This window comes from Rhinopithecus roxellana, chromosome 15, assembly GCF_007565055.1.
Source record: "Rhinopithecus roxellana isolate Shanxi Qingling chromosome 15, ASM756505v1, whole genome shotgun sequence".
Classification (NCBI taxonomy): domain Eukaryota; kingdom Metazoa; phylum Chordata; class Mammalia; order Primates; family Cercopithecidae; genus Rhinopithecus; species Rhinopithecus roxellana.
Genome location: NC_044563.1, coordinates 4,595,995 through 4,604,691, shown reverse-complemented (window position 1 = coordinate 4,604,691; position 8,697 = coordinate 4,595,995).

Below are 8,697 nucleotides of genomic sequence, written 5' to 3'. Positions count from 1 at the left end.
ATCCAGTTTTTCAGATGGCCTTTCCGGATGGTAATACATGCTTGGAAGGGAGCTTCTGTCTGACTCCTGTCTGAAGCCCCAGCACGTAGGTCGGGGCCTGGCATATAGGAGGGCTTCAGCACGAGCTGCAGGATCAGGGTCAGCAATGAGGAAAAAGTCACCAATGAGCCTGGGAGTGTCCTCCAAGGCTGATTGCAGAGAAGGATGTGGCTGGCTTGGAGAAGACTAGGCTGCTGTCTGGGAGAGAGCCCGATGCTGCCAGCATCCCTCCAGCCCAGAAGGGAAGACCAGCGCTTACCACCACAGAGACCATGGCTTGCAGAGGGAACGGGAGCTGCTGCAAAGGGCTGAACCCTCCTCTTCCTGCCTCAGCCATTCTCCTGGGCTTCCCACGCCCTCACATGGGGTCTGAGTGGGCACTCGCCAGGTGTTAGGTCTGACAAAGGTGTGAATGAATGAAGAAATGAATGAGTGATGCTGTCCTACTGGTCCAGGAGGGAAAGGTGCTGGGTTCCCCTGGGCCTGGAAGACTTTCTCCTGCTCTTTGTAAGTTCCTCCTCAACTGGTGTCCTGTGGTGTCCTGGCTGGAAGGAATGATGGCCAGAAGATACAAAAACCATTTGGATGGGGGGCGGGGGCCCTGCCATGCCTGTTCATCCTTGTCCACTGCCCGCAGGGACTGGAGAGGGGCCACCCTCGATGGCTTTCACTCCATACCTCCATATGCTGGTATGGGGGCAGGTGGGGACTTTTAGAAAAATCCTGACACTTCTTGCCTTTTTTGTTTTCCTGCTCTGAAACTTTTTCCAGTTACAAAAGTTTGCTATGGAAATTTTAGAAATAGCTGAGAACAAATGCGCAGGCACAGAGACAAACGCACAAAAGTGCCCTGCGTCCCATCACCCAGAGATGACCAATATGAACATTACAGTGTTTGTCCTTCCAGAACTTCCAGCTTCCAAGCATAGTCACGTATGTGTGTCTTCTTCAAACACCTTTCCAGTAAACCATTCTAACCTGCTTTTTTTTTTTTCCCCAGACAGGGTCTTGCTCTGTCACCAGGCCTGAGTGCAGTGGTGCCATCTCGGCTCACTGCACCCTCTGCTTCCTGGGTTCATGCGATTCTCCTGCCTCAGCCTCCCAAGTAGCTGGGACTACAGGCACCCACCACCACACCCAGCTAATTGTTGTATTTTTAGTAGAGACGGGGTTTCTCCATGTTGGCCAGGATGATATTGATCTCCTGGCCTCGTGATCCGCCCACCTCGGCCTCCCAAAAGCCTGCTTCTTTGACTGAATAGCTAGGGAACACCTTTCTATAAACTCCAGCGTTACTTCACCTGTCCCCTTTAGATAGACGCTAAAGTTGTTTTTCTCTCTCTCTCTCTCTCTCTTTTTTTTTTTTTTGATACTGAGTCTCGCTCTGTCGCCCAGGCTGGAGTGCAGTGGCATGATCTCGGCTCGCGGCAACCTCCGCCTCCCAGGTTCAAGCGATTCTCCTGCCTTAGCCTCCCGAGTAGCTGGGATTACAGGCACCCGCCACCACACTCAGCTAATTTTTGTATTTTTAGTAGAGACGGGGTTTCACCCTGTTACCCAGGCTTGATCTTGAACTCCTGACCTCAAGTGATCCACCTGCCTCGGCCTCCCAAAGTGCTGGAATTACAGGCGTGAGCTACCATACCCAGTCAAGGGTAACAGTTTTTCTCGTTGTAGAAAATACATGCCACCTAAGATTTCCCATTTTATCCCTTTTAAAGTTTACAGTTCAGTGGCACTGAGAACATTCCCAGTGTTTTGCAACCACCACCACCATCTACTTCTGGAACGTTTCCATCCCCCCAAAAGAAAACCACCTTACCGCTTAGCAGTCACTCCTAATTCCCCCTCCCCCAGCCTCTGGTTTCCTGCCTGTACTGGGCGTTTCATAGAGCGGAGTCACCCAACGTATGGCCCCTGACCTAGCTTCTTTCCCTGGCCCTCATGCTGTTAAGGTCCCCCACACTGCGGCCTGTGTCCTGGCTTCACTCCCGTTGGTGCTGAGTGACATCCCGTTGTACCGGAAGACGGCGTTTTGTTGATCCGTGCGTCCACTGACGGGTGTTCGAGTTGACCTTTGGTGGTTGTGGATTTACTGCTGTGAACACTTCTGTAGGTTTTTGTATATGTTTTAGTGTAGACGTATGTTTTGAGTTCTTTGGGGTGTCACTCAGCAGTAGGACTGAGGGATGGTATGAGCCGTTCTGTTGGAGGTTTGTTTGTTTGTTTGTTTGTTTTTTAACGGAGTTTCGCTCTTGTTGCCCAGGCTGAAGTACAGTGACACCATCTCGGCTCACTGCAAACTCTGCCTCCCAGCTTCAAGCGGTTCTTCTGCCTCAGCCTCCAGACTAGCTGGGATTACAGGCATGCACCACCACGCCTGGCTCATTTTGTATTTTTAGTAGAGACGGGGTTTCTCCATGTTGGTCAGGCTGGTCTCGAACTCCTGACCTCAGGTGATCCGCCTGAGAAAAAGAGAAGGAAAGAAGCAGCCAAGGGCATTTGGCCCCAAGCATGGAGGTCACCAAGACTAGACCCCAACAATGTCAGGCCCCGAGAGGAGTCTCTCAGTAGCAGTCTCCTCACCACCAGCTCCTGTCCCTCCCTGTCCTTCACTAGGCAGCACCCCAGCACTCTGGCCTCCCTCAACAGGCCCATCTGCGTGGGGCACAGAGATGGATCAGAATCCTCTGCAACAGCTGCCGATGGAAGCCTTAGATCAACGTTCCAGGCTCCGATGCATGGCCCCAGCCAGCCTGGCCCTCGCTGTCCTCACACAGGCCACCTCTGCGCCTCCTCCTGATCTCCTGCAGCCTAGACGTCCTCTCCTCTGTTCGTCTGTGCCTGGAGGTCCAGCCTGGGGAGGCTCCCTGCCCACCACACCCATGGTGGCCTCTGGGCCCCATAGCCATGGTTCATGGGTGCTCAGGATCCCGGCAGGGGAGTCTGGGTGTGCCTATCCCCTCACCTCTGGTGTCCTCAGATGTCACATCCATGGAGCCCACCGACCTCAGGCACTAGGGCTGTCCCCTGACCCCTGACTTCCCCTGCCATCTTTCTACACAGAAACAACCCCATGCCCTCTGTCTGGAATAGTCCAAACTGCCCTCCTTCATCTCTTTGCCCCCTGCACTGGGGGAATGTCTGCTAAAATGACTCTTGTCTCCCAAAGTGCTGGGATTACAGGCTTGAGCCACCACGCCCGGCCCTGTTCGAGTTTTGAGGAACCTCCGTTCCACATGCCCTCCAGCCCCCGTGTGAGCACGCACTGCATGCCCACGGTCACTCTCTCAGGCTCCAGGCCTGAAGGCTGAGTGGTGGGTAGGGATGGGATCCGTGCTTTGCTTGTTTTGCTTTGCACTGCCTTGTACTGCCAAATTGCTCTCCAGAAAGCTTGTTCCGTGCCCACCCAGGCAGGGGCTTGCTTCAGTGCCTGCTGGACCTTGCATGGGTGATTGGCACCTTGAGGTGTCATGGACCACCCCGGGGGGCCACTGACACATCCTTCCCTCTCTGGGACCTCGTTTCAGCCTCTGGGGACCCTGGCTGGCCGTGGCACATCTGGAAGTTGCCCCCAGAGTTGGCGGGGCAGCTCAGGGAAGACTTGTCCTTGTGGGGTCAGGGCGCCAGCAGGCGGCACTGGCCCGTGCACTGTGGGAGAGGGAAGGCTGGGCCAGGGAGGCCCTCTGCCACACAGCCGCTTCCCGAGCAAGCCCTGGTCATGCCAGAACGGTGGCCTTTGTGAATTGCTGATGTGGAGGGCTAGGAAGGGCTAGGGTGGGGAATGGGGAATGAAGGAAGGAGGGTCCACAGGCCCTCCAGGTGGTGGCTGAGGGACTGTAGCTGATTTTTTGCCACTGCAGAGCAACATGTGAGAGTCATTTTAGCAGACATTCCCCCAGTGCAGGGGGCAAAGAGATGAAGGAGGGCAGTTTGGACTATTCCAGACAGAGGGCATAGGATTGTTTCTGTGTAGAAAGATGGCAGGGGAAGTCAGGGGTCAGGGGACAGCCCTAGTGCCTGAGGTCAGTGGGCTCCACGGATGTGACATCTGAGGACACCAGAGGTGAGGGGATAGGCACACCCAGACTCCCCTGCTGGGATCCTGAACACCCATGAACCATGGCTATGGGGCCCAGAGGCCACCATGGGTGTGGTGGGCAGGGAGCCTCCCCAGGCTGAACCTCCAGGCACAGACGAACAGAGGAGAGGACGTCTAGGCTGCAGGAGATCAGGAGGAGGCGCAGAGGTGGCCTGTGTGAGGACAGCGAGGGCCAGGCTGGCTGGGGCCATGCATCGGAGCCTGGAACGTTGATCTAAGGCTTCCATCGGCAGCTGTTGCAGAGGATTCTGATCCATCTCTGTGCCCCACGCAGATGGGCCTGCTGAGGGAGGCCAGAGTGCTGGGGTGCTGCCTAGTGAAGGACAGGGAGGGACAGGAGCTGGTGGTGAGGAGCCTGCTACTGAGAGACTCCTCTCGGGGCCTGACGTTGCCAGGGTCTAGTCTCGGTGGCCTCCGTGCTTGGGGCCAAATGCCCTTGGCTGCCTCTTTCCTTCTCTTTTATGGGTCTCCAGTCCTGCCTGGGACAGAGAGGGTTACTGGAGACAGCGCTTTGTACTTCAATAGGCGCTTTCATCTGCAGCCCTTGGAGGGCTTTGCAAACATGGCTTAATGAAGGGTCCCAGCACCCCAGCCTCCTAAGCAGCGTTTTGAGCTGGATGCACGCAGAACAGAGGGATTCAGTGAATTGTCCAGGATTGCACAGCAGAGCTGGGTGGATTCCCCTACCTTCCCCTGAGGCTCAGGGCTGCGTTGGGCTGTGCCTGCCACCTTCCCTCTCTGCTTGCTGGGTCTTGTCTTTTGGGAGCCCCTGAGCTCTCAGCTGACGGCCTTCGGCCCCTGAACTCCGTGCGGCCCCTTGCTTGCCAGCTGCCAGCCCACGAGCAAGCCGGTCAAGGCGGTCTCTGATGTCGACGGCCGGCCGAGGAGGGGACCTTTCGGGAAGGGGTGGCCGTAGGCGAGGGTTGATCACTGGGCCTGGAATCTGCTCCCACAGGGCCTGTGGGGCCTCACGGGGCTGCTGCTGGCTTCAGCCTCTGGGTGCTGGGCTGGCAGGGGTGAGGGGGCTGAGCAGAGATGCCTGCGTGTGGGGCAGGGCGAGCTTGGCCCCCGTCCTGCTGGGAAATTCCTGACGTTCTTTCTTTGGGTCTGTGAGCTCATGAGCAAGTATGGCGGGTGCATTTTATAAACCGGAAAATAAATCACTCATTGAAATGGAGACAAACAAACGCATTTCCAGTCCAAACTGTCAGGGGTCATCCAAGTCAAGGGCAGGGAGGCAGCCTGGTTGTCCCCATGAGCTGCGACAGCACGACGTATGCAGAGTCCTGGCTCATCCGCCACCTCTTCTCTCCACCCCCCCGTTCCCCTGGCGTTCCAGGCACCCACCTCGCTCCCCTCGTGATGACAGGAGTCTTCGGGTGGTCTCTGCTCCTTGTTCCACGGTGATTTGTTCTCAGTCCCACAGTCAGAAGACCTTTTTACAGCCCAAGTCTCATCAGGCTCCTGGTCGGCTTAAATTCACCCAGTGGCAGCCTGGCGTGGTGGCCCATGCCTGTAATCCCAGTACTTTGGGAAACCAAGGCAGGCGGATCACGAGGTCAGGAGTTCGAGACCAGCCTGACCAATATGGTGAAACTCCATCTCTACTCAAAATACAAAAATTAGCCAGGCATGGTGGCGGGCACCTGTAATCCCAGCTACTTGGAAGCCTGAGGCAGGAGAATTGCTTGAACCTGGGAGGCGGAAGTTGCAGTGAGCCGAGATTACGCCACTTCACTCCAGCCTGGGCGACAGAGCGAGACTCTGTCTTAAAAAAAAAAAAAAAAAATCGACCAGTGGCTCCCATTTCACTCCGAGCAAAGCTCAAGCCTTGCCATGGCCCCCTAGGCCCTTGCTTCTGCAGTTCCCTGTCTGCCCTTCACCCACTGCTGCAGCTGCTCTGGCCTCCTCCCTCTTCCAGCCCAGTGTCCTGGCCTTTGTCCCCGCTCCGTCCTCTACCTGAGGCACCCTCACTGGACCCACTTGCAGGCTCCCCTCTCATCGACACCCAAGGGACCCTTTTCTTTAGCAAGGCTTTTCCCGACCCCCGGAATTAAAGTTGCAGCCCCTCCCATCCCGCCCCCTCCCCGGCCTTCCCTGCAGCCCTCCCTTTCTTTCTTCTCCATTCTGCCTCTCACCACCTCCTGAGACACTGTGTCATTTTCTTACTTGTTTTACTTGTCTTCTGTCCCCCACCTAAGCATAAGTGCCGTTGGAGTAGGATGTTTGTTCACTCACTACAACAGCGCCCTGCCTATCGTAGGCAGCAAGAAGTCTTTGCTCAACCCTGCACACCCCGTGGACCCCTCCCGGCAAGAGCTGAGTGGCCACCTGGAGGCCTGAGAGGTCCTCAGTGTGTTACATTTCCAGAGTCAGCCTTGGGACTGTTTGCTGAGAATCCTAAACTGGAGAGGTAGGTCCCCAGGGATGAAAGGGGAAGGTCGGGGCAGAGCCCGAACTCCTCAGGGCAAGGGGTTGACTGACTGGCCTGCTCACCTCCCACTGGGGTTTGGAGGGTGGCAGTTCAGCCATATAGAGTATTAGACTCCAGAAGAAGGCAAGAGGGAAGAGGGCAGACAGATAGAGCTTTCAAGCAAAGGTCTCCTGCTGCTGAGCCTGAAGGTCCTGGAGGTGAGAGGGAGGCGCGCCAGAGGGGCGCTGCTTGGGGCACCGCCGGCTGCACCCCAGCATGGGCGCCTGTAATCCTAGGGGACCCGCAGCACACCCACCCTCAGAAGCACGAATTTCTCCCACGCTGCAGTTTGCGGTGAAACTACTTATGCATGACCCCGGGTCAGGACCATGCAAAAGTGGGATCCCAATTGCTCAACCTAAAGCCTGGACCAGGCCTCGATCCTTCCTGCCCTGGTCTTAAGAGTCACAGTCCCGGCCGGGTGCCTGTAATCCCAGCACTTTGGGAGGCTGAGGCAGGTGGATCACTTGAGGTCAGGAGTTTGAGACTAGCCTGACCAACATGGTGAAACCAAGTCTCTACTAGAAATACAAAAATTAGTTGGGTGCAGTGGCTCACGCCTGTAATCTCAGCACTTTGGGAGGCTGAGGTGGGAGGATCACCTGAGGTCAGGAGTTCAAGACTAGCCTGGCTAAAATGGTGCAACCCTGTTTCTACTAAAAAGACAAAAAATTAGCCAGGTGTGGTGGTGCATACCTGCAATCCTAGCTATTCAGGAGGCTCAGGCAGGAGAATCGCATGAGCCCAGGAGGAGGAAGTTGCAGTAAGCCAAGATCACACCATTGCACTCCAGCTTGGGCAATAAGAGTGAAACTCCGTCTCAAATAAAATAAAATAAAATAAAATAAAATAAAATAAAATAAAATAAAATAAAATAAAATAAAATAAAATATACAAAAACTAGCAGAGCATGGTGGCGCTTGCCTGTAATCCCAGCTACGGGGGAGGCTGAGGCAGGAGAATCGCTTGAACCCGGGAGGCGGAGATTGCAGTGAACTGAGATGGTGCCACTGCACTCCAGCCTGGACAACAAGAGTAAAACTCCATCCCCGCCCCGCCCCTGCCAACACACACACACACAAAGAGTCATAGTCCCTCTGTCAAACCTACCCTGGAAAAAGGGGTGTGGAAGAGTCCCCAAGGCTCCAGAAAGAAGAGCTACATGTTGGGGTTGCCAGACTTAGCAAGCAAAATGGAACACCCAGTTCAACGTGAACTTCAGATGAACACTGAATAAGCTGTTAGTATAAGCATGTCCCTTGCAGTTGTTGGAGCTGTTGGGTTATACTAAGAAGTTGTCATTTCTCTCAAATTCAGACTTAGCTGGGCATCCCGGATCTTCTCTGACAGCCTGGGGGAGACGATGCTTGAGCCTCTAGGGATCCCCGTGTGAGTCCCCAGAGATGACTGGCCACAACCAGAGTGTCCAGCAGAGAATCCGGCCATGCTCTGTCTCCTGCATCCAGCCCCTTTGGCCCTGAGAGCGAGCGCCCCCTCACTGAGAGTATTCAAGGGAAGAGGAGAAGGATTCCTGCACTGAGGAGAACGATTCCTGCGTTGGGCAGAAGGTGGAGTTTCTGGAATCCTAAGATTTTTCAGAGCCAGAAATGAACAGTAGAAGTGACCAAGTTTCATTTCACAGAGAAGGAAACTGAGGCCCGGGGAGGTGGGCTGACTTCCTGAAAGTCCTCCTTGGAGTCAGCAGCTAAGCTGGGGCTGAATCCAGGCATCCCCACCCCTGCTGTCTTGCACATGACCGACTGCCGGAGCGAGTGTGGCCCCAGAACTAGTGTGACCTGTACAAAAGGCCCGTCATCCTCAGCCCCACGCCCAGCAGAATTAGACTGGGATGCTCTGGCCAGCCTCCCAGCCCTCCACCTCTTCTGGCCTTGGCTCCTGGCCCGGAACAGGACAGGCATACAGCCCTGCCCACACCTTGATTTTGGACTTCAGGCCCCTCTGCCACTCCCTCTGATCCTTGTTTGTCAAAGCTTCAGCCCCTGGGGACCCCAGAGGCCCCTGTGTTTTGCACATGAATAGGTGGGGATTTCCTGAGACCATCTTGCCATGAAAATGCACATTT